Source organism: Cibotium barometz, chromosome 21, assembly GCF_041138505.1.
Source record: "Cibotium barometz isolate CiBa-2024 chromosome 21, ASM4113850v1, whole genome shotgun sequence".
In the NCBI taxonomy this organism is placed as follows: domain Eukaryota; kingdom Viridiplantae; phylum Streptophyta; class Polypodiopsida; order Cyatheales; family Cibotiaceae; genus Cibotium; species Cibotium barometz.
The window spans coordinates 54,229,701-54,257,024 of record NC_141066.1 but is presented as its reverse complement, the minus strand read 5'-3'; positions in this window follow the sequence as shown (position 1 = coordinate 54,257,024).

The following is a 27,324-nucleotide window of genomic DNA, read 5'->3' as shown; positions in this document are numbered from 1 at the left end:
AGCCCTTGAGGGAGTTTTTTGGAAGAAAGGCCTTATCTCTCTGTGGTTATTATGGTCAATGTGCGTACTTTATCTAAGTGTGTGTGAATGGCTGTTAAACTATGTTGTGTGTGTACTTGGTCAACATTGTGTGTAAGTGTATGTTCATGTGTCACGTGATTTTGTGTATGGTTTACTTAAGGGATCCCATAATTGGCCTTATCTCTCTGTGGTTATTATGGTCAATGTGCGTACTATATCTAAGTGTGTGTGAATGGCTGTTAAACTATGCTGTGTGTGTACTTGGTCAACATTGTGTGTAAGTGTATGTTCATGTGTCACGTGATTTTGTGTGTGTACTTGGTCAACATTGTGTGTAAGTGTATGTTCATGTGTCACGTGATTTTGTGTATGGTTTACTTAAGGGATCCCATAATTGGCCTATGAAACTAGAGCCATTTGACCAAGAAAACTGGCATGAGAAACCATGAGCCGTATGTGTGTGTAAACCACCTCTCTTAGAGGGGTATCAAACAATATCTAGATATTTGTGTGTGCCTAACGTAAGTAGTGATGTCATAGAAGAAGCTTTGTAACCTACAAAGGTACATGTACTTTTATTGGATTAATCAAGCAAGTGTCACATCATTGACTCGTGTTCACTCTCCCTCTCTACTGTGTTGACTCTCTCTCTCCCCTTCTCTCTTTGCTTCAATACCATAGAGCTATGTCGAACTTCACCTTTTAGCCACCATAGCTCAACTCTAATACCGACATTTGGTATCAAAGCCTGCTCTCTGCCTGATTCCCATCAATAGTCATGTCTCCATTTATCCTCTGTTGCTCATGTTACCTGCCACCAATCTTGCATTGTTCTTCCTCCTTTGTCACCTTTGACCTAACTGCTGCTGCATCATTTTTTATCTACATGCTATCTACCATGCACAATCTGTCAATGATGCCTTGCTATTAGCTAAGCGTAGCTTATTAGCTAGCTAACTCTTATGGCTTCCAAACAAAAGACCTCGGTGCCCAACTAACAATAGTAGCTAAAACGCATAAATCAGATTCATCAAAAAATAGCAAAAAGGGGGGCGATGAAATCAACAAGTAGAAGCATGATAAAGGAGGAATCTTTCAAAGCACAAATTAAAGCATCTCACAGGAAATTACTTGTAAACCAACTTGGGTATTTTTCATTTAACTATAGATCTAGCCTAATCAGATCATTAAACCCTAATTTTTTATTATTTTCAAACTTGAGGGTAAAAATCAAGAATTAGAGTGTTGTGCTATAGCCTCTTATTTATGCATCAATTTAAATTTTAAAAAACTTTAATTTTTAAGAAGTCCTAAATTTTCGTAGCGATGAGATGAAAAATCAACTTTATGTAATGATGTGCTACTATAGAGAACAAATGTTTGTTTCCCTATGTGTGTTAAAGTTCTTTGTATCTTTTTTATGTTAAGATATGTGTTTGTGTTTTGTACGCTAGTCCAAGTTATGTTTTATATCTTAGATCAAGTGTTTATCATGGTTATAACAACCTTTGGTTGACTAAGTTATGTTTTATATTCTAGATCAAGTGTTTATCATGGTTATAACTACCTTTGGTCACCTTATGATGTAGTGTTCAGATATTGAGCTCAACTAGTGTTGTAGACATTGATGACCGGCTTACGTGATAGCTTTTACACTCATGGCACTGGCATGGTTGGTAAGATTATGGTTGATATGCTGCTAGTGGGGATGAGAGGCTGTGTGACAGCCATATTTGCCAAATTACTAGAGTATGGCATAGTTATAGTGCCAACTCATATACTCGAGTTCACACTATAGACCGACCATTGTAGGTTATAATAGAATATTACTTTCCCTTATAGTATGTACTGTTATCTCTTTAGTTTATGATTGTAGAGAAGAGAAGAAGATAGAAGATAATTTAGCCACCCATCTCTCTCTTGTGTCTTACTCTTGTGTGTGTTATCTTGTGTGTGTGTGTTATCTGTAGGGAACTCAAGATCTCCCTCTACCCCACATTCTCCTTATGTAGGCCATGTGGATTGTGTGTGATTTGGTTGGTCCTTCTTTATGGTTGTTAGCTCTATCCCAAGGTGCAGCACTGTAGGCACGTGTTGTTAGCTCTATCCCAAGGTGCAGCACTGTAGGCATGTGAAACATGACTGTGGGTCTTGATTTATTCTTGTAATAGTATGAGAGATAGCCCTTGAGGGGGTTTTGTTGTGATGGTCAATGTACTGTACTTTTTCTCTGTGTGTGTGTGTGTTAGTGGATGCTAGGCTATGTTGTGTGTGTACTTAGTCAACATTATGTGTAAGCGTATATCCATGTGTGACATGATCCTGTGTGCCCATTACCTGAGGGATACCATATTTGGTGTGTGAAACTAGAGCCATGTTATCCTTGACTAGGAAAACTAGCATGAGAAACCATGAGCCTAGATTTATCCTTGACACAATATGAGGTAATCCCTTGAGGATTGATAGGAATCAAGGTCTTACCTGTGTGTGAAACCAATTTTCTGAGGGAGGTAGTATGTGTGTGCAAACCACCTCTTAGATGGGTGTCAAATAATATCTAGATATTTTGTGTGTGTTTAACAAAAGCAATGATATCATCGAAGAACCTTTGTACCTATAAAGGTAAATGTACTTTCATTGATTGAATCAAGCAAGTGTCACATCATTGACTCATGTACTTTCACTCTCCCTCTCTCCTGTGTTGACTTTCTCTCTCACCTCCTCTCTTTGTTTTAATACCATAGCTATGTCTGACTTTATCTTCAAGCCACCATAGCTCAACCCTGACACCAACAAGGGTACTACCCTCATTGTATGGTGAGAGAGAGTCATTGATATAATGCAAGTTTTATTGGGTAGTACCACATCTTGTGTTCATGATGCTTCTCTCTTCCCCTCCTTTCTCCACATGTTCATTATCTCTTTGTGAGCTCATTTTCACGAGTTATGGTTCTATGTGAGTGTATCTTCTTGGAATATTTTTGGTTTAATACTCTCTCCCAAATTTTATCTTAGTGTATCAGAGAGCGACCTTCCTAGAGGCCTATGTGGGTATGGAGAATCCCTCCGTGTATGTATATAAGTGCAAGATTAATGGAGTTTAGGCTAGGTTATGCTGCTAAAATTTGTAGCTTGCGATTTTATATGGTACAATGAGTGTAAATGGCTTTGTAACAAAAAGTGGTGGTGGTTTCTATAACAAAAAACTTTGGAGTAGTAGTTTGCAACAAAATTAACATTCTACAAAACTCGTTTAAGAATTCATTTTTCAATCTAGTAAGCATTACTTGCAATGTTTAGTTATGCTTTCGATGCTTTGAGAGTAGATAATTTGTGCAAAGATGTATGGAGAGTTTGGTGCCTTATTAGGAAGGTGAGAACTGGTTTTCATGCCCAAGGGAGGGGTAGAAAGAAGGCTCTACAAGAAAGATGTTGACTACTCTTTGTTGATGAGCCCACCTCTAATGGCTTAATGTTGGCCATTGTCTTCTACTACACCTTGGGCTTTGTGGGTGTCAGGTCATTGGTGGCTCTTGCTTGATGGCATTGCATGCTTTTTGGAGAAAGAAGTCTCTACAAGAAAGATGTTGACTACTCTTTGTTGATGATCCACCTCTAATTGCTTATTTTTGACCATTGTCTTCTACTATACCTTGGGCTTTGTGGTGGGGATCAGGTCTTTGGTGGCTCTTGCTTGATTACATTACATGCGTTTTGCTTGATGGAATTGCATGCTTTTTTCTTTGCTCGTCACTGCTGCATGGTATTTTGAAAGTTCTGGTAGAGAACTGTTTCTGGTCAAAATCTGGTTATTGTAGTGCATTTTGGAAGTGGAGACCGGGTTTGCACATGTATTGTTGATACTAGGTGTATGTACATGTACTCTGGTCACATTTGGTGATAGGCTATGCTGAAGTACCGAGATACTGTTGTATTACACGTTGCATACAGAAGTTGTCTATTTGCAAGTTATTGCTGCAAGAAAACATGTCTGAAGAAATTAATTAGATTGTTAGTGAGAAGCTAGATAAGGAAAACTTCCATGCCTAGAAGTTCAGAATGACGAATTTCCTAATGGGTAAAGGATTTTGGAATTGTTGCAAGAAAACATGCCTGAAGAAATTAATTAGATTGTTAGTGAGAAGCTAGATAAGGAAAACTTCCATGCCTAGAAGTTCAGAATGACCAATTTCCTAATGGGTAAAGGATTTTGGAATTGTGTAGAAGGAGACAATGAGGAGTCTCCAGAGTTATCTGAGGAGAATGCCACTCCTGTAGATATAAAGGCATTCAAGGATTGGAATCAGGATGCAAGAAAAGTCATGTATTGGATTTCAATTAGTGTCATAGACACTATGATAAGACACATACAGGATGCAAACACTCCAGTAGTTGCATGGCAGAATTTGGTTCAAATGTTCCAAACTAACACAAAGGCAAGGAAGTTGCAATTAAAGCAAGAGTTGCATATTGTGGAAACGAAAAGCATGTCCATCAATGAATATGCCTTAAAGATCAAGGGCATTGTTGAATCCCTTAGGTCTATCAATGTATCAGTGAAGAATGATGATTTGGTGAGTGTCTATCTGAATGGGCTTAGCAAAGAGTATAAGCCATTCAAGACCTCCATCAGTTAGGGAGAATATTTCCAACTTTTGGGACTTGATATCTATGGTGAGGATTCCTTTTCACAAAGCAAGAACACATTGGAACAGGCCTTCTACTCTAATTCAAGTAGAGACAGAGGTAGAGGCCATGGTTGAGGAGGCCAAGGTGGTGGTCGACAACAAGAAAATCAGAATTATGGACAACAAGGTAGAGGCCGTGGTTGAGGAGGCCAAGGTGGTGGCCGACAACAAGGAAATCAGAATTATAGACAACAAAAGTCCAATGATTCACATCAGTAATCATACACAAGTAAAAGAGGCCAGTTTAGAGGTAGGGGGGCCAAAGAGGCTGAGGTAGTTGCAAGTAGTTGGCAAAGAAATCAAAATTCAAATAGCATAGAGTGCTATTACTATGGCAAACTAGGACACATGGAAAAGGATTGCTACAAAAAGCAGAATGACATTAAAAGTGGAAAGTTGTAGCAAGGTAACTATGAATCATCTAGCAAACATGAAGGTGATGATAGAAGTGAGCAGCTTTTTGTGATGTAGCACATGCTTAGTTCCATAACAGGGGATGTGTCAGGATCTCAAGATATATGGTACGTGGATTCTAGCACCTCTAACCACATGACCAGTCATGCTGCGTGGTTTAGAGATATGTAAAAAATGGAAAAACTAGGTTATGTAGAAACAGGTGATGATAATGCGCATCCCATTACGCATGTTGTAAAGTGCCATTGTCTATGCAGGATGGTAAAATGAAGTACTTGGCTGATGTACTTCATGTTTCGAATATTACTAAGAACTTGGTTTCTGTTCATAGATGGTTGAGAAGGTTGTGCAAGTGAGGTTTAATCCTCAAGGATGTTTTGTGGAAGACTTCAAAAATAAGTGTCGCTTGTTGGTTGCAAAGGGTAATAGAAATGGCAGGATGATTACTTTGGATCTGAACATGCTTGAGATAAAGGCAACCATGTTTACACATGGAATAGGTATCATTTTCAGATATTGACATATGGCACAAGTGCATTGGTTATGTGAATGTACAACGACTGAAGTCTATGCAGGCCCAAAATATTGTTGCAGGTTTGCCAAAGTTTAAGGTTGACGGTATGCATGAGGTATGTGAAGCATGCCAACTTGGTAAGTAGGCCAAACATGCTTTCCCACATGAAAAGCATGTCAGTGCAAGGCCATTGGATGTCATACATTCAAATGTATGGGGACTGACCAAGATTGCAACAAAAATTGCAAGTTGGCATGTACTATGTTACATTCATTGATGACCACACTAGGAAAGTGTGGGTTTATTTCATGAAGGAGAAAAGTGAGGTGTTTGCTCACTTTCAGAGATTTAAAGCCTTGGTCGAGAAGGAAAAAGGCATGCACATAAAATGCCTATAGGAAAAAGGCATGCACATAAAATGCCCAAGATCAAATGGTGGGGGAGAATATTTCTCCAATGAGTTCAACAATTTCTTGAGAAAGCAGGGAATCAAGAGGCAGTTTACGTGCAGGTACACTCCGCAACAGAATGGTGTTGTGCAGAAAGGAAAAACATGCACATTGCAGAAGTGGAACGTGTCTTGATGGCTAAAAAGAATATGCCACATTACTTTTGGGCAGAAGTAGTAGCAACTGCTCTTCTATACATTATGAATAGGACACCCACTACAGCTGTTCATGGTACAACTCCTGAACAAAAGTTTACAGGCATAAGACTGGATGTGTCTCACTTGAAAGTTTTTGGGTGTATTGCATATGTACATGTTCCTGATGAAGTGAGAACAAAGTTGGATCCAAAGGTAGATAAATGCATCTTCATTGGTTATGTCATGGAGTAAAAAGGTTATAGATGCTATAACCCTACCACTCATGAGATGCAAGTAAGCAGAGATGTCTTAGATGAGATGAGTGGCTGGTATGCACTAGTAGTGAAGGCAACATAAGATGCAGATGTAAGAAGTGCTAATGTTACACCACATGTAGAGCAACAATCAGAGGGGCTGAGTGGACCTGGGGAGTCCTCGAGCAATGGATCCAATGTTAGACCATGGTCAAGCAGGTTAAGGAATGATGCAGGTACACATGTATGATGGAAAGGGAAGGAAAAGGTAGATCAACCTTTTGTGCCTGATCTGTCAGCAGGTCACTCATATGTGGATGGTGAATCTAGTGTCTCTGAGCAGAGCCTTGATGAGGAGCTTGGCATTCCATCTGTGGTTACTCTTGGTGTAAGGAGAACCAGGGCTATTTTGAGGGCACCTGGCAGTGACCCAGGTGTACGCAAGTCTACAAGGGTTAGATAGTCTGTTGACAGGTTGATTGGATTTATGAGATACAAGAGGAGTGTTTGGTGGGATGACATGGTTGGTCCAATGTTTCAGAAATTACAGCAAGGGTTATGTGAAGAATACCCACATTTTGAGGTGGGCAATGGGTTGCTTTGGTACAAGGGAAAGGTCTATTTAGTCCCTCACTCATCCTTCAAGCTGAAAATCCTATAAGAGATGCACTCTTCACCTATGGCTGGCGGGTCATTTGGGAGTGTTCAAGACCTATGATAAGATGCAGAAGAGTTTCTTTTGGAAGGATGTGCATGACTATGTGCAAAAGTGTTTGTCTTGCCAGCAAAACAAGGATCCCAACCAATTGTCGAGAGGATTGTTGCAACCATTGCCTATTCTAGAAGGGAAGTGGACACACATAGCCATAGATTTCATTAGCGGGTTGCCCACTACCAAGCAAGGGTGGAATAGCATCTATGCAGTAGTGGATAGATTGACAAAAGTGGCTCATTTCATACCCACAAAGATGAAATATACAGCTTCTATGGTGGCTCAACAATTTATAGAGCATGGGTTTAGGTTGCATGGGAAGCCTAAGCAAGTGGTAACCGATATAGGGATGTCACGTTCATGAGCCATTTGTGGAAGAGTGCCTTTGAATCCATGGGGACTACACTCACCCCAAGCATGGCCTATCACCCACAAATGGATGACCAAACCGAGAGGTTGAACAAGTGGCTCAAACTCTATTTGAGACACTATTGTTATGACACTCAAGCTTCATGGGATAGATGGCTGCACTCAGCTAAATTTTGTCACAACAACACTTACATGAGTATTGGTATATCTCCATTTGAAGCCATGTAAGTGTATAAGATGCCTATACCTTCTATTAAATTCAATGAGGAGAAGGTGAATCCTCAAGGAAAAGAGGAGATTTAGAAGATGTGTGTAATATTGCAAAGGTTCAAGGATAACATGGCTAAGGCACAAAATCAAATGAATAAATATGCCAATGAGTCAAGGAAGCACGTGGTGTTCAAAGAAGGGGATTATGTATTCTTGAGAATCCCTAAGTCACGTTATGCTTCATTGAAGGGAGACACCAATACAAATCTTGCTCATCGCTTTTATGGACCTTACAAGGGTTGAGAACAATAGGTGAGGTTGCCTACCAATTGTTGAGGATCCACAATGTGTTTCATGTGTCACATTTGAAGAAGTACGTGGGGCCCCAATTGGAAGTGGTTGATGAGCTACCACCTATGGATGAAGAGGGAATGATTCAATATGTGGTAGAGAAGGTGATTCAAATGAGGAAAAGACACCTTTGCAATAGGTCTATTGTTGAGTAACTTGTGAAGTGGAGAGGCTTGCCTAATAAAGAGGCTTCTTGGAAGTCCGAGGGCTTCATGAAAGGCCATCCAAAGCTCCTACAAGCAATGGGTCATAGTGGATAAAGTGGGTATAGCTGTATGGTATTTTTGGACAGCCATATGCATGGATTGGGATGATGGCATGACGGATGTCTGCTATAAATTTACTGTATTGACATCCATGGCCATTAGTGTACTTCACCACTAATCTATCAAATCTTAACAAGACTCCGTGGGCTTATAGAAATCATAGAGAGTAGTCCATATATACATAAAATACGTGGACAACTCTATGTGAAGTTCTCTTGTGTGAGATACCTCTTGGAATTGCAACGAATGTACTTTTGCACTCATGAGGGAAGATAAGAAGATTTCCAATAGCCCATACACTGCTCTATATGTGGTTTTGAGGACAAAACCTTTGGGTGCGGATGGTTTGTAATGAAGGGGGCTTGCCCAAAAGTGTTAATAATGTTGGTAATGGGCCCTTGGGCATGGGCTAGAGCCTTGGGCATGGTTTGGACATAAGGGAAGCCCATGGGCATGATGGCTAAGAAAGTGTGGGAACCCAATATTAATAAAGTGTGAAAAGATGGGCAAGTATATAAGTGAACTAGCTAATCATTTTTACTAATCAAATCATACTTTCTTGGAGCTTCAAGCTTTCCATGGCTATGGTGGTACTTCCTTGAGTGCATGTGGTACTCCATTATGAGTGTATCTTTCCATGTGGTACTCCATTATGAGTGTATCTTTCTACACACCAAGATAAATTAGCTTGGATACATAAAGAGACTTGAGATAAATTAGACACCAAGATAAATTAGCTTGGATACATAAAGAGACTTGAGATAAATTAGCTTGGATACATAAAGAAACTTGAAATAAATATAAGTGATATGATTGCATTTCTTTAAATGACCCCCTTTTATATAAGGTGAGTACACGTTGGCTTTGCTAGCTCATGTGCGATTATCCTTGCTTACACATGTGGTTGTTTGATAGTTTCTTGTCACTTCTACTCACTCCCTACCTTCCTTATGCTTCATTGTACCACATTGATCAACAATGTGGTGATACTGTAAGTGATGCAGCTACTATTTGTTAGTCCATCATGTACATGATGTAGGATGATGCACATGATGTCATTATTTGTGATGTTCATGCAGGTAATGATAGTGTGTCTTTTGGCACTAAGACATGATGGGACATGCATACTATGGAGTATTACTTTGTCTTACTCGTGATTTCATGGATTGAGAGCAAGGTGGACACCCTCACAGGATGATGGTGGTGTAGTAGATTATACCATCTTTGGATGAAAACCCATAAGGGAGGGAATACCCTTAAATATTTATTTTTTTATGAGCATATGGATTATACCATCTTTGAACAAAGAACTGTAATGGGGAAATGCCCTTAAATATTTAATTTTCCATGAGCATATGGATCGACATCGACATTGGATCTATTCACATTTGTGGCTTCCTATCCCCCCTAGCACATGATCTCTCATGATATTATCAGTTTGGCAAGCATCACTATTTTTTGTAACCACACTAGCCATGAGGCTATGTCAACTTGAGAGACTAGGCATAGGCTAAGGAGATATTTGAATTATTCTAGTGAAACATGTATTTGTTGGGGGATGTCGAAATGTGAAATTCATGAAGTAAAACAATACATGAATATTTTGGAGTATAATATGATCAATCAAGTGTTCCCACCAAATGGTCTTCAAGGCTTGAAGTGTAGATCCATGGATTTGTTGGCTTTAATGGAAGTCACTCATTAAAATTTTAAGGATATGGTGGCATAGAAAATCATGAATTTACAAAATCACAAAAAAGGAAGAATATTCAAAGTCAAAATATTTTAACTTGGATTCATACAATTGTTTTTAATCCAATTTAAATTCAAAACACAAGGCAAATTTTGAAAAGAAGAAACTTGGTAAGAAGTCAACCAACTTAAATATAAGAACATTAGTAGCTACTTGGGGGGGGAGGGAGGGGTCACTCATAAATATGTAAGTGTAGCACATGGGTTCAAGAGAAGGGATTTTAAAAATCCCTTTTTTACACATTTTTTACATACAAATGGGTACCATTTCAAGGGGGTATTCATAGGTTCAATAGAAAAAGGGTATGTTTTATTCATGAAAAATTCATAGATAAGGGCTTTTTAAAATAGGCCTTGAATGCACATGATACAGAGGGTTGTTATGGGCTACCACACCTCTAAGAGGGAACTCAATCCATATACCTAAAGTAAGAGAAATAGAACACAACTGTCGTAGGGCACTTACCAATGCTTCAAACTTGAGTCCCTTAAGGCCACCAAGCTCACTTAAGCTCCAAACCTCCAAGCTCAATCTCCATGCTGCCATTGTAAAGTCGCTCACACCGTCGCATAAGGCAATAACTCTCTCTCACTCTCCCACACAAGCATGAAACATACAAGAATAGACGAGGCACAAATTCTAGAATGCTCTCTCTCAATCTCTCTCAAGATACAAGGAAGAGCTCTCAATAGTACAAAGGGGGATTGTGTCTTTTCATTATGAGAAAATGTCTTATATACATTTGGCCCTTATTCACACTTGGGTGCCTAAAACTAACTTAACTAAGGTCTTGGGTGGCCAATATCTCATAATGTACAACTTTTATAGTAACTTTTCATGAAACATATTAATGTCCTCAATTGGAGAAGTATACTTGTTAATCCAAAATGGGATTAACATCCCCCCTACCTAATGTAGGTTTTGTCCGCAGAACCTGTTAACTGAGGTCGAAAGACCTAGTCACCGAACTTATGAACGATATAATATTGGCATGATTGAAGTTTTTGAGGGTTGAGTGTGAACGCTAGAACCCCGTGTCCACTATGTCCTCGAATGTGACATGCATGTATGCAGGAAGACACCGCAGGCAATGATAGTACAACATCATACCTCTTTCAGATGGATCTTGATTCATGTTGAATTGCAAGTTGAGCTTTATATCCATCATATGGGCCTTTAGGTTGATCAATCAGGACCATGAGTAATTTTAAGAATCTAACACTAGCTACGATTGCTGGGTCTGGGATATGATGCCATGCCTGTATCCTAGTGAGTATCTATTTTCTTTGCTCCCATATGTTTATAAAGGTTGCTGGCATGAAGATTGGGAAGTTGTAATAGACATGTGAGTCACACTACTTGGCCTCCTAAAAATCTAGTGGAGTCCATCTTCTCTTTAGTGGCATGTATAATGGGTCAACTTGTTGAGTTGGTGGTGCACACATAAAGACATGGCTGTATTTTGGAATTGTTAAGAATTCCTTTCTCCAGTCCGCCAGCTGTATTCTAAAACCCTCTAACTTGGGATGTGCATCATCTGTGATGATAGTTGCATAGCCCCCTTGTGTGTGGACTGGGTGAGCTTTCCTCCACTTGCAAAAGTAATAACTGATCATGAAGGTAACTATTCGGATTTTCGGCAGATCAGCCAATTCTAGATTGGCTAATTTTGTCTATCGTGCCACATTAGACCACAATGTACCCTCTCTAGCCAAAGGGAGCAGTTCTTCTAAATCTAGGCGAGGTGCTCGTAGAGGGTATGTATATAATTTTGATTTGTTGGCGTAACCTCGAAGTAGGCCTCGGGTAGTATTCTTCAAGTTGGCTCAAATGGTGTTATTTGCATTAACACCTTGAACATCACGATTTATGTTAGGATATTCAATATGGGTGGCTTTAAAAGTGTAAAGTAAATTTGTTAACATGGATTCTAAATGTTTGTAGATATTATAGTATAGTGTTAGAATTCCAAAAGGGTGATATAAAGAAGACTCACATAAGTTTAAGTGTTGGTGAGTATTGTAGACTTCTAGCCACCCATGGCTTATAATCCATTGATAACTTTGTGCTACCGTCTCGTAGTTGGCCGGTGTCTCGAGAATATCATCTGGAATAAATAAGTCTAATTTTTCGACACTGTTGTCCAAAATATCGTTCTTCTTGCCACCATGTGGTATATCACTTCTTGTTGGGCCTTCTCATGGGCTTGCATTGGTCAAGTTCACTGATTGATCCACAACTTTCTGTGGGATGGTGAGGACAGATTTGTAGCCAATTTACTACGAGCTTGGGATCATCTTAGACCAAGCAGCACTCCGAGAGGTGGTTGGTGTCAAAGGCTCATCATGTTGATGTGAGGCAAAGCACTCCGAGAGGTTGTCGGTGGATGCAGAGGCACTCCGAGGTGGTAGTGGCAGCCAAAACAAAGCCATAAAACGATGAAGGGGGTGCATGCCTGACTCGCTACCCAACCATGATAGTCATGGGCAAAGCCCAAAAGTCTTGGTTGTCCCCACCAAGCCACGAGCTGATCTAACTAGCTAGACCTACCAATCAGCCTCTACCCCATGACATCCCATACAACCATGAGGCTACCCTTATGGGCCTCGAGACTACTGTCAGCCTCCGATTCAATGAAGCAGGTGCATGTCTGTACTAGATCGAGGCTCTTGACTGCAGAGCTCTCGTATAGGCTCGCAAGACTCTGACTGACTGACCGACTGAACCTGGCCACCCTTTTATAGGATCTTGGCCGGTCACCGAGCGTCCACACATGGGCGCTCGCATGTCCATCCCCAGCCCAACTCGCTAATCTACATGCGTAGCTCCAAGCTACCCCAAACCTCGAACCTAGTCTTGTGTGCATGCTGCACATGGTAGATACACTCTGTGCACATGACACAACCGATTGGCTGCTAGGGCAGAGCCCTGGCCCAGTCGCCTACCTAGGTAGGGCCCCTAGTGTTGGCTGACAGCCTGCCAAGCCCTTGCAAGGGCTGGTGGGCATAGCTTGGGGCCTTCCTAGGGTCTTAGGTTGAAGACCACCAAAATGATGCAGAGCTGCTTGTTGGTATGACAGATTCTCTAGGGCCCCGGGCTATTGGCTAGCTTTCCATAGGCCATAGGGTTGGCCAACAGCCTCGGGGGGTTCATTATAAGTAAACCCTCTTTATCACGTGTGTTTAAGGCCTATTTTAAAAATCCCTTATCTGTGAATTTTTCATGAATAAAAAATACCCTTTTTCTATTCAACCTGTGAATACCCCCTTTAAATGATACCCTTTTATATGTAAAAAATGTGTAAAAAGGGATTTTAAAAATCCCTTTTGTTGAACCCATGTGATATGCTTAGATATTTATGAGTGACCCCCCTGAGCCAACAACCCCTCCGGCCCAAGCCCAGGCTGGTAAGCATAACTTGGGGCCCTCTTGGCCCCTTGGGGGTGTTTCTACACCTCCCCCATGCCCACAACAAGAGCAGAATGCTCTGCCCTGGGGTAGCCTTATGGGTTGGCCCCTTCTCTACATGCAATCCTACATGCACCTACAGATGTCCGGCACCCGGTCTAGATACACAGATCACTTGACATCATTCTAAAGAGAGACTCACAGCATCGACTTGCATTGCTTCATGTGCAGGACAATGCAGACCTAACCTTGGATGCATAGAGTGGAACCCAAGCTGACTTGTCCTCCGGATTGGGCTCACATGGGACTAGTTGTCCACTCGAGCTCTCATGGGTCCAAGGTGAGTTTCCATCAGCATGCATTGAAAGCTGATACATTTTGGGTCATAACTATTTCATATACGGTGTCCGTTTTGCAGTGTTCTAGTACTCAAAACGACCGGCTCGTCGTCCTCTTCGAGAAGAGCTATACATATGAATCCTTGAAAAAGTAAATTCTATTTTCAGTTTTAGCCTCATATTTCTTGTCCCATGCGGGGTTGCTGCTACTGCCGGTGCCTGCCCTACATTAGCACATCTTCTTCGTTTTGTGATAGCATATCTGCAGGGTTTTCCTTTAGAAGCATACCTTGGGACAATGGCCCACTCTTTGCTACATATCATCAACATTTTTATCCTCAGCTTATGGGACAGCAACCCTCTCTGCTACACTCAGCACATTAGCATTTTTATCATCAGCTTATGGGACAACAGCCCTCTCTGCTATACAGAGCACAACAAAGCACAAGGCTCTGCCCTGGGGTAGCCTTATGGGATAACCCCTTCTCTACATGCAATCCTGCATTCACCTACATATGTGTGACACTCGGTCGCATACTAGATACATAGATCACCTCACATCATTCCAAAGGGAGAGTCACAGCATCATGTGCAAGACAATGCATACCTAACCTTGGACGCATAGAGTGGAACCCTGGCTGACTCGTCTCGAACTACGCTCACATGGGACCAGTTTTCTACTCCAGCTCTCATGGGTCCAAGGTCAATTTCCATCGGCATGCATTGGAAGCTATTAGCATACCTAGGTAGCACCCGACATGCATTGGGAGATTGTGGTGCATGTCAGCAGAGCTACCGACATATTTAGATAGCATCCGACATGTATTTAAAGATATGCGCTTGCCTAGTAGCACCCGACATGCATTGGGTGCTCCCGGTGCATGCCAATAGCTATCGGCGTACTTAGGTAGCACCCAATATGCATTGGGTGCTTCTGGTGCATGCCGGTACCTCTTGGTGCATGTCGGTAGTCATCGGCATGCATTAAAAGCTAACAACGTGCTCTCGCTGCATGTCGGTAGCTACCAACATACTTAGGTAGCACCCAACCAACATGCATTGGGAGCTCTCGGCACCGGTATACTTAGGTGACATCCGTCATGCATTTAAAGATACCCGCTTGCTTAGGTAGCACCCGTGCATGCCAATAGCTACATGCATACTTAAGTAACACCTGGGGTGCTTCTTCTCGTTCATGCCAATAGCTCCTGATGCATGTTGGTAGTTATCGGCATGCATTGGAAAAAGCTACGAGCATGCATTCGATGCTCTCTGTGCATTCCGATAGCTACCGACATACTTAGGTAGCACTCGACATGCATTGCGAGCTCTTGGTGCATGTTAGGAGTTACTGGCATGCAGCATTGAAAGATACCGGCATGCCTGTGTAACACCCATCATGCATTGGGTACTCTTGGTGCATGCCGGTAGCTACCGGCATACTTAGGTAGCACCCGCCGACATGCATTGGATACTCCGGGTGCATGCCGGTAGCCCCTGTGGTGCTGCATGTCAGTAGTTATCAACATGCATTGGAAGCTACTCGTGCGCCTAGGTAACACTCGGCATGCATTGGGTGCTCCTGGTGCATGTTGGTACCAACCGGAATACTCAGGTAGCACGTGACATGCATTGGGAGCTCCCGACATGTCAGTAGTTTACCGGCACACATTAGAAGCTATGAGCATGCCTAGGTAGAACCCAACATGCATTGGTTTGTCTTGGTGCGCATACTGGTATTTCCCGATGCATGTCGAAAGTTATCGGTATGCATTAGAAGCTACCAGCATTCCTAGGTAGCACTCGTCATGTATTGGGAGCTCCCGGTGCATGCCGAAGCTACAGGCAGATTTAGGTAGCATCCGGCATGCATTTAAAGATACTTCCTTGCCTAGGTAGCACCCGCCGACATAGATTGGGTGCTCCCAGTGCATGCCGGTAGCTACCAACATACTTAGGTAGCACACCTGACATGCATTGGGTGCTCCGGGTGCATGGCGGTAGCTCCCCGTGCATGTCGATAGTTATTAGCATGCATTGGAAGCTACACGCATGCCTAGGTAGCACCCGCCGACATGCATTGGGTGCTCCCAGGTTGCTATTGGCATACTCATGTACCACCGGCATGCATTGGGATCTCTCGGCGTGTCAGTACTCAGCTCACATCAGAGGGCTCTTGGAGATATGTTCACATCAGAGGGCTCTTGGAGATATGTTCACTCCACCGTTAATATAGACTCACTCGCCTATTGCATGCTGTGTTTTTTTTCTCTGATCTCAATGTCACCTGAGTTTCAAGGACTAGACTCGGGAAAAATGTCAATGTAAAAGAGTGGTTCATTGTTGTCCTTGCTAGCTTCTTGTAGTTTCTCTTCTGTTAGGTCCAACCTAGGTGGTATAGGGAAAGTTGACGTTACAAGCTCAACTACCTGCTTAATGCCAAGCTCAGGTAGGTCTTTGTACCCCTCTTCCTCATCTTTGTCCTCTTGTTCCTCATTCACATTAGATGGTCCTTGTCTATCTCTTTCAGCAATCTCCATCACGGTGAGGTTAGGATCTGTATACTCCTCCACCATTTCAAGTTGGTTGCTATTCTCGCACAAAGAGGCTACTGTGCTATATCAAAAATCCGTCGACCTTGAGGATCAACTTGCACAATTTGCCACCATGGATTGCCATTTCGATTCTTGTAAAAGAATGCTTATTCACAATGCATTGGAAGAAAGTAAGGCTCTTTGCTACCTCGTAGCAGCTTGGAGGAGCTGATAGACCAAAAAACCATGGGCTCTCTTTTCACGGTAGCATCTTTGCCTTTGTATTGTGTACGGAACCAGTGAACCTTCAAAATGACCTATATAAACATGTTCTCGAATTAGCACCAAATACACCATGTGAGAAAGAATCAATTTCTAGAATGACTATACCTGTTTCATAAAATGATAATTAACTTCATAGATTCTCTCTAGATCCCCAAAGTAACCTAGCTCATCATTGACAAGGTTCATGTCACGGGCACTTGCACAAGATTGTCGTTGAAATGATGCAGCAATGCACGAGTCTTGCGTAAGACGTATATCATCAATCCTTTTGACTCAAAGATGTTGTCCATAGGCCCACATACTGCTATATGCCCGATCCTAAAATCACAAGCGTAAAGAATATTAACATCACAAAGGCATGCATATAGAATACTGGAAGTGTGGACCATGCCATATCTTACCTCCTTGTCACACTCGAGACTGAGCTTGAACTCCTCATGCTACGTAACCTACGCACCTTCTCCTTGCACCTTTTTTATTCGCTTGTATCCATGTCATTTTGACATGGTGGGAGTCACACGTTGCTTCTTCGATGTTCTTCGCATATTCTCTTGCCATTCTTTGTCATGCTCTTTGATTCATTTTTGCATACATTCTGAATTATAGATCACAAAAATACTTAAATTCTCTTGTCGTGATCAAGATGTACTAGGAGTCCCTTTCCATATAACACCTCTTCTGTGATAGTTTGTTTTATTCTTTTGTCGTCCAAACATGGAGATCTTCCTCATCAACAAGCTACTAAAGTACTCAGAGAGATAGTACATGCACTCATGATGCAACCATCTCTCTGCCATAGATCCTTCGGGCCTTGCCCCTCTGATGCACAAAACCCTTAAAGAATCCCATGAATCTTTCAACCCAAAACATCCATTGTGTGCTTACAGCTCTAGCAAGATTCACCTCCTCAACGAGGTGAATAAGCACATGGAATTGGATGTCAAAAAAGGATGTAGGCAACTCTTTTTCCATCAAGCATAGGAGCTCTATGCACACAAACTTTTTTTGTGGAATCTCTTGACTGTGTATTTCCTTTGACGCACCTGTAAAATAATAAAACACTAATCGATAACTAACTCTAATTGCAAAGAAGAATCCTAAACACATTTTTGAAGGAGCAGTACCTTGCAAGCGACCCCAAACGATATATAATATCTTGAATGTCCTTGGTTAAGCATACATCAATTATAAGTGGCAAGATATGTTGCAAATAGTCCACCTTTGATGTTAGTATCCATACAAAATAACAAATGTCAAGAATAACATAAGAGCCATGTCCTACCTTTAGAAAGTTATGCCAAGCATGTGTCTTTAATCCAGAAAGATTGTTATCGTCTATAGAAAACATGTTTCGTGATGCACCATAGCCTGTAGGTGTACGGATCGATCCCATCCTGTTATTGATCGTACTTATCTCATCCTTTGTCAATATCTATGGTGCACGACGATAGGTCATCTTTCTCTAATATTCCAAACATACCATATTGAGATCTGAGATGTCATCAATTTTTTCCCTCCGTCTTTGTGACAATCCTCGTCTTCCTCATTGCTTGTGAGCTTAGCATCTAGATCTATGATAGGTCCAATTGTCCGTTTTCTATACCAGTCCATAGGAGTCATTTGTACAGGTACAGCTCTGCTCTCAATCCTTCTATTGAAATGTCGTGCCATTTCATTTGATCGCAATATGTGTCCTTCTGACAAAAATCTTCTATGTCAGAGATATATATTCTTGCTATAATTTTATCGCAACCAATTTCCTCATGGTGGACATGCCTTGTATCCCTTTGTTGATAGACCTACGAATAATCAAAGTCTTAGTGCAATTGTTATTTCATGTCACTTCAAATCCAAACAAAGTAGCTGTAATCATGTACCTGAAGAATAAATGTAGGTAGGATAGTCATGAATAGTCCATGTTAGAATACCGCGAACCTCAAAGTCTCGTTTTCTTATAGTCTTAGACATGTCAAACACTTCTATCCCTTTCCAAAGTTGTTGTAGATCTTCGATGAGTGGTGCTAGGTACACACTGAGGTCTTTGACTTTTCATTTTTCTACATTGAAGTGCTATATTGAGTCAGAGTTTTCAAGAAACTTGTATAAACATATCGGGTGGATACAATTTTAGATCATGTTTCTTGTGCATGTACCTAGAACTAGTAAACTCAATATTAGATGCTCCTTCTTTATGGACATGAATGGTGGTAGGTTATAATTGATCAACACCAGCGGCCAAGTTGACCACTTAGTTGATCTATGTGAAAATTGGTTGATTCCATTGAGACCAACACCAAGTTTTAGGTGACGGGGTTCTTGACTAAATTCTGGCCATGTTCTATCAATGTGCTTGAAAGCTTCATAGTCAAACAGAATGCATAGGATCCCGGCTTTGCTCACTTCTTTGCCATCCAATCCAAAATCTTTGACAACTCTGGGCTCCAAAATAGGTACTCTATTCATGGGGATCATGAAAAATGTCTTAGAACCTTATGGGAGGAATAAATGTTGCTTTCTCCTTAAAATGTGAAGCAGCGCATTTAGGACAGGGAACGGAGTTTTGATTCTCTCCCCTCGATACAAAATGCAATCACTAATGCATGAATGGATCGTTTTGTAGTCAAGTCCAAGACTCATCATCATCTTTCGTGCCTTGTTTCTTGTGTTTTGCATGGTGTTATCGGGCTGTAGAATCTTACTAGAAAGCAATCTAGTAACAACAGTTTATTAGAAAAATAAACATACAGTAGCTCTTAGCATCCATGTATTATTGTATATTATTATTCTTGTGTTTTGCATGGTGTTATCGGGCTGTAGAATCTTACTAGAAAGCAATCTAGTAACAATAGTTTATTAGAAAAATAAACATACCCTAGCTCTTAGCATCCATGTATTATTGTATATGATCCACTTACGTTAATAATGTTGAAACTGATACATTGCTCTCCAGGAGTAGCGAGCTTGGAGATTCAGGATGAGGAAGGTCATTGATAATCTCATCATAGAAGAACCCTCATATATCTTTGTGAGTGCTTCTTCTCGGAGATATTTTTCATGAGTATCACTATCATTTATATTACTCTGAAACCAATCATCAAGAAATCTAGTCATGTCATTAGCATCATGCTCTGCATCGTCATGTTGCTCTGTGTGACATGCGTATTCTCAACCTTTGAAAATACTAGGATCCTATGCTCTAAGAATCCGCATACATTCTACTGGAAATCCAGAGTGACCACCCCATGATGATATAAGGGAACATCCTCTAATCATAGTTTGGAACCTGTGATCCAATACAAATTAGATAATCATAGACATAATAATTAATAAGACAAGTGAAAACAAAGCACGAGTAAACACATTTCCAAATTCTCATCAAATTAAATTTTGACATCATGTACACATGTTTTAAATATACTCAAATTAATAGGACCTTTGGCACCACAAGATATAATAAGTGAAAAATATAAATATACTAGTAGAATGTCATGGATCGAAGCCCATTACAAAAGTCATGTGCACTAAAAATGCTATAAATACATCTATTCTCTATGTGGAGCTGGCAATCACCTTATTTCACTGGTAACTCTTGACAAGTACACAACGATCTAATAGCATTGCCTACAATGTATCTAGGTACATCTCTACTCATATGCACTAGCTCATGACCAGTGTCACACTCCACAAAGTGCAATTAGTTCCTTCGTTCTTCCCTCTGCTACTCTTGATTAGCCTTGATATATTTCCTTGAGTGTAAGGTTTGCCCCATCGATATATAATCTCTCTGATTCATTATGGGTGATGCCTCTTTTAGCGAGAGAGGTAGTATGTTCACATTTTATCTTAGATGTGCATGTAGGTGTGTATCTTATGTTCTTTATATCAACCAATAACTCGTGTGGTTTTTAAATAATAGGTGGAGGACTATGGTCGCAAGCCCACTCCTCAGGAGATAGAGATGACCACCTGTCCGGGTTATAGGTTTCTAAAGACCCACTACCTCCACCAACTATTTTTGTAAGTAATCTAGATTAAATATCATTCGACTTCTAATTAAAGTATTCAAACATCAACTAACTACGTTTTCTAAACTGTAGGAGTTGGACAACAATGAGGACATGACAAAGGTATATTGACAGAGTGCCATTGGGCACAAATCTATGTTGCGGGCGACAGATCAACTTGCATCAGGGGACGATGATCATGATGGCAACGAGGGTATAGACCATGGAGACTAGAGGATTCTGCTTCTCCTTGCTCTAGATTCCTAGCTTGTTTTGAGGCCCATTTTGTATTTGGAGGCAACATTGTGCATAGTTTTACGTACTATTACCCATAGACATGAGTATAGGATTAGGTAGACTATGTTAGCCTCACATTCTACCATTTGTACTCATTATATTTTGCCATTTACAGACATTTAATCACTTTATATACTTTGTACTAATTCCATATTAGGGAGTTTGGGAAAATCCCAATTCCCATTTTGTAAGATTAAAAAAATAGTAGGCATGGTGAATCATGTTAAGATTTTGTCAAAACCCCCTCATGTAACATATTGTTAGAAAGCTCTTGAAGAGTAGGTTCTAAATCCGCATTCTCTGACAAATCTAGAGTTGGTATACTCAAGATACACCAAAAAATAGATTAAAAAGAAAATTCCCAAAGTAATGGGATTTTCCCAAATTCCCTAATATGGTCAAGTTTACTCTTGTATGCTTATATACATTTACATGAGCTTTTATTTTTGTTTAACTTTATGCACAAATGTAATTTTATTACCGATGTTATAATCTACCATGTTGAATTGATCTTTGCTCACTTGTGTGCTCGACCTGAGAGAGAGAGAGAAAGAGAGAGAGAGAGAGAGAGAGAGAGAGAGAGAGAGAGAGAGAGAGAGAGAGAGAGAGAGAGAGAGAGAGAGAGTTATTTAATGTGTGCTCAATCCAATTTGAGTCAAGAGAGAGAGTTCTAATTTAATGTGTAAGCTCAATCCAATTCGAGTCGAGAGAGGGAGACAGAGAGAGAGAGAGAGAGAGAATGAGTACTTTGATATTGTATATATGTGTGTGTGTGAGAGAGAGAAGTATTGTTAATGAGAGAGAAAGAAAGAGAGAGATAACTGTCGTTTTAAAGAAAATACATGCTAGAGTGATGACATAGAGAGAACAAAGAACTGGAATTTTTAAATATCCATTGAGCGTCGCTTATGCGATGCTCATCATATATGACGCTCTGGATATTTGTGTGTAATAAGGCGATGTGTATGCATCGCTTATGTTATGTCCGACGTGTCGCTACTCGGGTTGTTGAAGCAACGTGCCAAATCGATGCCCAGATCTGCCCGTAGCGATGCAAACAAATGTCACTAACGGGCAGGTTGTGTTGTAGTAAGTAAATATGGACCATGAGGCTACAAATTTAAGGCTAAATGACCCTCTCCCATTGGAGTAAACATATCTACTCTAAAAGTGCACAGTGCATTCTTGGTATGTTATAAAGCATCACTTGCATTGTGGATTTTGGCGCCTTGTCTTAAGAGGGCCACCTCTCGTTTACAATGTGTCTATTTGCACATTATTAATTTTGAAGACATAGAGAGGGTCTCCTTAGAACTCTAGATGTGTCTGAAAGGAAAATCGATGAAACTACAAAACATGGTTCAAGCATATTGCATGCATTGTCAATCGAGTAGCCCTCCTTGCATGACTCGATGCTAGACCCTAAGCCTAACACAAACGAGGAGACCAATGTGAAAGCTAATGTGAAAGGTCCAATGTGAGAGAGGGTTAGTTAATAAAGAGAGTTAGAGAGAGAGAGAGAGAGAGAGAGAGAGAGAGAGAGAGAGAGAGAGAGAGATGGAGTCAGAGAGTTAGATAGATACACACACACACACACACACACACACACACACACACACACACACACACACACACACAATAGAGAGAGAGAGAGAGAGAGAGAGAGAGAGAGAGAGAGAGAGAAAGCGAGAGAGAGAGAGAGAGAGAGAGAGAGAGAGAGAGAGAGAGAGAGAGAGAGATAGTAGAATTAGTTTTAAAAAGCAGTTATTTTGTTTTGTTTTAAATGAGAAAAATGAATATGAGCCTTTTTTGAGGGGGAAAAATGAGAGAGAGAGAGAGAGAGAGAGAGAGAGAGAGAGAGAGAGAGAGAAAGAGAGAGTAGAATTAGTTTTGGAAAAATTGTTTTTGATTTTGTTTTTCAAATGGGGAAAAAGATTTGAGCCTTAATTCTTAAAAAAAGGGAGAGAGAGAGAGAGAGAGGCAATCAATTGTGGGGGGGGGGGGGGGAAGGGGGGGGGGGTGCAATGGGGTGCGCATTAGGGGGCAGGGAGAAGTGAAATGAATGAGACGAAAAAAAGGGCTATGGTGCATCATTGCAATATAGTATAAATGGAGAAAAATCAAACTTTGCATTGATATGTCTCACCTAGGAATGCTCGTTTATTTTGTGGGCCTTGGTTTTCCTCTTTTACTGACTTTAGCATTCTTTTAAGTGATAGCATTCTTTGAAGTGATGTGTATTGTGGATGAATCGCAAATTCATGGCTGTAAGTATTATTTGTGTGTCGAGGAATACTTGCTCATTTGTGAACCACATCATCATGTAATCGTTTCTAATTACTCTAATCGTTCACCCACCAAAGAATATCGATGATCCCCAATGTTGCTCGACTAATTAAAAATACTATATATGGAAGAATTATATCCTCGTGTTATTCGACAATTATAGCCTTTATCGAAACAAGAAATGATGCTGTGCAAATAATGATTGAGTGAAAGAATCTCTGAGTTGTGGCAAAAGAATTAAAGAAAAAATGATCATGTTGGACCCCCCTACAAGACCTGCCCCAGCGATAACAAGTATATGTATCGAAGGGTCTATAAGACCTCCTGAAATCATCATGAATCAAAGGGTATATAATGGCACACCACACACAAACAAATCATGTGAAGTAATGAACTAGGAGAGCCCCCTGTTCTTGCTGCTGTCAGGCAGATATGAGCAGATAGAGTGGGGCGGAGCAGCAATTGAGTCCCCGGCCTCAATAGTACGATTGTGCACAACAATGTGAAGGCCTTCGAATTAGCTTATAAATATTAGCCAATTCGATCTCTTTAATTGAATAATATATGTATCAGTGTTAGTACTACAGTGCTCTAATTATACGTCTTTCAAGGTCACTTTGGTGCGAAGCGTATTAGAGCTGCTGCTGAAGATATTCAGAGTAGTCTTCCTGTCGGATGTGAGGCAGAACTACGAAGGAGTCGAGGTCCGACTCGAGTTCTGCGAGGGTGCCCAAGTCATCAAAGATTCTGTCGAGGTCGCAGGCGGCGAGCTGATGCTGCAGGTCGACGGGAACCTCCTCGACCTCCAAATTTGGCTGGATATTTTCCGTCTCGACTTCGAGTAGGCCGTGGGAGAAATCCAAGGTAGAAGAAGGTGGTGAGGGGGGAGAGCTGGAGTCAGAACAATCAAAGATGGGTGGGTTACATGCTGCATGGGCGGAGGAGAGAAGATGACAGTGATGAGGCGGACTAGAGATCAAGAGGGCTGCGGCAGCTGCGGTGGCGATGGACTGGATGTCGTGCTTGGTGAGGAATACGTCCGCACTACTACACAGGGGAGGTTTGGGGAGGTGCGGGAGGTTGAGGCGGGCGGACGGGCCGCGCAGGCAGAGGGCGGCGGCGTCGAAGGCGCGGGCGGCCTGCAGGGGCGTGGTAAAGGAGCCCAGCCAGATGCGCTCTCTGCTGTGGGGTATGCGGATCTCGGACACCCATTTCCCCCACGCGCGCTTCCTCACGCCTGTGAACCGAGGGTGACGACAACAGTACGAGAGAGGTGCTGCTGCAGGGCCCATGATCATGGCGGCGGCAGGGGCCGACGAAGGCCCTTTTTTAGTCATCTATATATATCTATGTATGCTAATAAAATCTACGAAGAGGCCCCGTCGAATGCTTTGCGCAAGTGTAGCTCGTAGCAGAGTAGCAAGAATATATGATTGTGCGGGACCAACGTTGCTCCATTCTACTGGAGTCCAACAAGCAGTCGAGGTCAAAGCCTAAAAGCCTGGTCGAAAGAGCTGTGCTTCTTCTACGCAATTCAAGCGGCAAGACAGCTCCTAAAACCGCGTTCCTTAATGAGGTTTTCTTGTAATCGTCCTTCCGGACTTTACAGGTCTTATCATCGTCAATCACGCCTTAACTTCATAAGCAACTTGCAAGTTTCAACCATGTGTGAGCCACATACCATACTGCTTACCATATACATCATACATGATAAAACATCCTAAGAGAAGAAAGGGGGAGTTGCCTAAGAGAAGAAAGGGGGAGTTGCCACATATACATCATACATGACAAAACATCCTAAGAGAATGCTTACCATACACATCATACATGACAAAACATTCTCTTTTACTATGGATGAATTCTTTCGTGCAGAGATGAGCTAGTGGAAAAAATGGGAACATGTCTCTCAAAGTGAGCAAAAGTCTTCTTGTACTTGCATGTTGGTTTCACCACCTAAAGAATAATTGCTTAGGTAAGCAGCAAAGAAAAATCCTAGTTTACAAAATAAGAACTTTTTGTTCAACATCTAACTCTGGTATAGCTTTCCTATAGCAAGGAGACACTTCTATGCCACAATGAAAATGTTGGGTATTTGTCTCATGTTGGCCCCGATGTTTCCACAATTTAATTCCCATTATCATGAAATCCGCCGAAGCCAAAGAACTCTTGCATGACTCTTTTCTTAAACATGGTAGAGATTGTTTCTCCTCTTCCAAAAATCATTTCTCCAACGTTCATACAAGAACCTTCTACCAAAACTTGCCAATGTGGATTGACGGGGAGATTAGCAGTTTTGAACAAACATATTCTTTGTACTTTGCTTAAATTTTGTAAGTAGCTTCCAAAAAAAAAAATATCAACATTGAATTTTCCATCTCCCATCAAATTAAGAAGGATGTTTTTTATTTAAAAAAATAATTTCTTTCGTTAAATTATTGAGAACCTTATGCGTAGGCCTTTTTCTTGGGGTTTTTTGATTAAATCCCTATGTATAAGGCGTGCACATAATAATGCATATGACTTTATACATAAGGCATTATGCATAGGCTTACACATAATGCTTTAACTTTATATATAGCCCTAATGCATAAGGCCTTGTGAATACCTAGGTGTAACAAAATGCAACTTGTCAATTAACATAAATAGTAGGACCTTCACAGAATAGGAACTTGGCAAGAGAAGAGATGATGAATAATTTCAAATTACTAATTCCAAAAAACACTTGCAAAAACAATGGCAAAACGCATCACAATTTCCTTCCACCCATGTGGCAATTTGGAAATACACTTTGGAAAGACACTAAGGTGGAGGATTGTTTACACCATGAATGAAGGGCACACAAAGTGGTGATGAATGCAAATATTAAAACTTCTAAAATCTAATCAACTGAGGCATGTGGGTAAGCCATACACTTTTGCTGAAAGTGAAGCTCTTTGTGAATATGTGAGGAGACCCAAAAGAACGAAGGGAAAAAAAAAGGAGAAAGAGAATGGGGAGATTGAAGGCATCGAGAGCGACAATTTCTTTTTAGGAAGAAAAGAAGACATAGTCTTCATTTGGGTTTCATAAAGTAGGTTTCCGGAGAAGGACAGGAGAGAGTAGAGGGAGACACTCAGAGGGAAGGGAGAGTAGAGAGGAAGAAGAGCTCAGAGTGAGAAGTTCGTCAGAGTACTGTGAGTAGGTGTGGGCAAGGCCAGAGAGAGAAAGTGAGTGAGTCTGAGTATCAGCCTGAAGCTTGCAGGAGGCCCATGATCTCTGTTGTCGAAAACTTAGAACTTGGTTCTACCTAGGACATACTCAACTGCAGATTGTGATTGAAGAACAAGACTAAGACAGTGAGTGAAAGAGAGAGATAAATCTGTAGAAGTTGGATGTATAATCTAACAAAAAGGTTTGAAGCTGTGGAGATTAAGATGAAGATTTAGAGAGCTGCTGCATAAGGAGCTACCTGTATAGGTTCACTCTGTTTTTATGTCTTTTTTTCCTGTTTGAGCTCAAATTCTCAAGGCTATTGAGACGAGTTTTCATTTTGCAAATATGAAGAAAACAGAGTGCTTAGGTTTGAACCTTGTGAGATCTGGTTGAGTTTTGTGATATAGGGTTTTGGTTATGGTGGTTATGATGTTGTGTGGTCAGTTAGTGTCACAAGTTGAGTGTTAAGATAAGTTAGGGGGAGGTGTAGAAGGGTAGATATAATCTTTTTGAACTAAGAGGAAGTCAGTTAGGGTCAAGTCTGATAGCTAGAAGTTTGTCAGACTCAGACAAATATTGGTGAGCTGAAGCTCAAATGATGTTAGATAAGGAGCTCTAGTGTTGAATATTTGTGGAATCTAAGTTGTTTTAGGCATTAGAAGTGTTAGAGGACATAGAAGTGAGAAGGTCTGAAGTCAGTTGAATCGGGGCTAAATCAAGTAGTCAGCTGACTCAAGACAGGGTCAACTGAGGTTAATTGAGATGATCAGTAGGGTTCTGGCACAAGGGATTTGAAGGTTTTTGGTTTTCTAGGAAAAACGAGTACTCTAGAGGACAAGAAG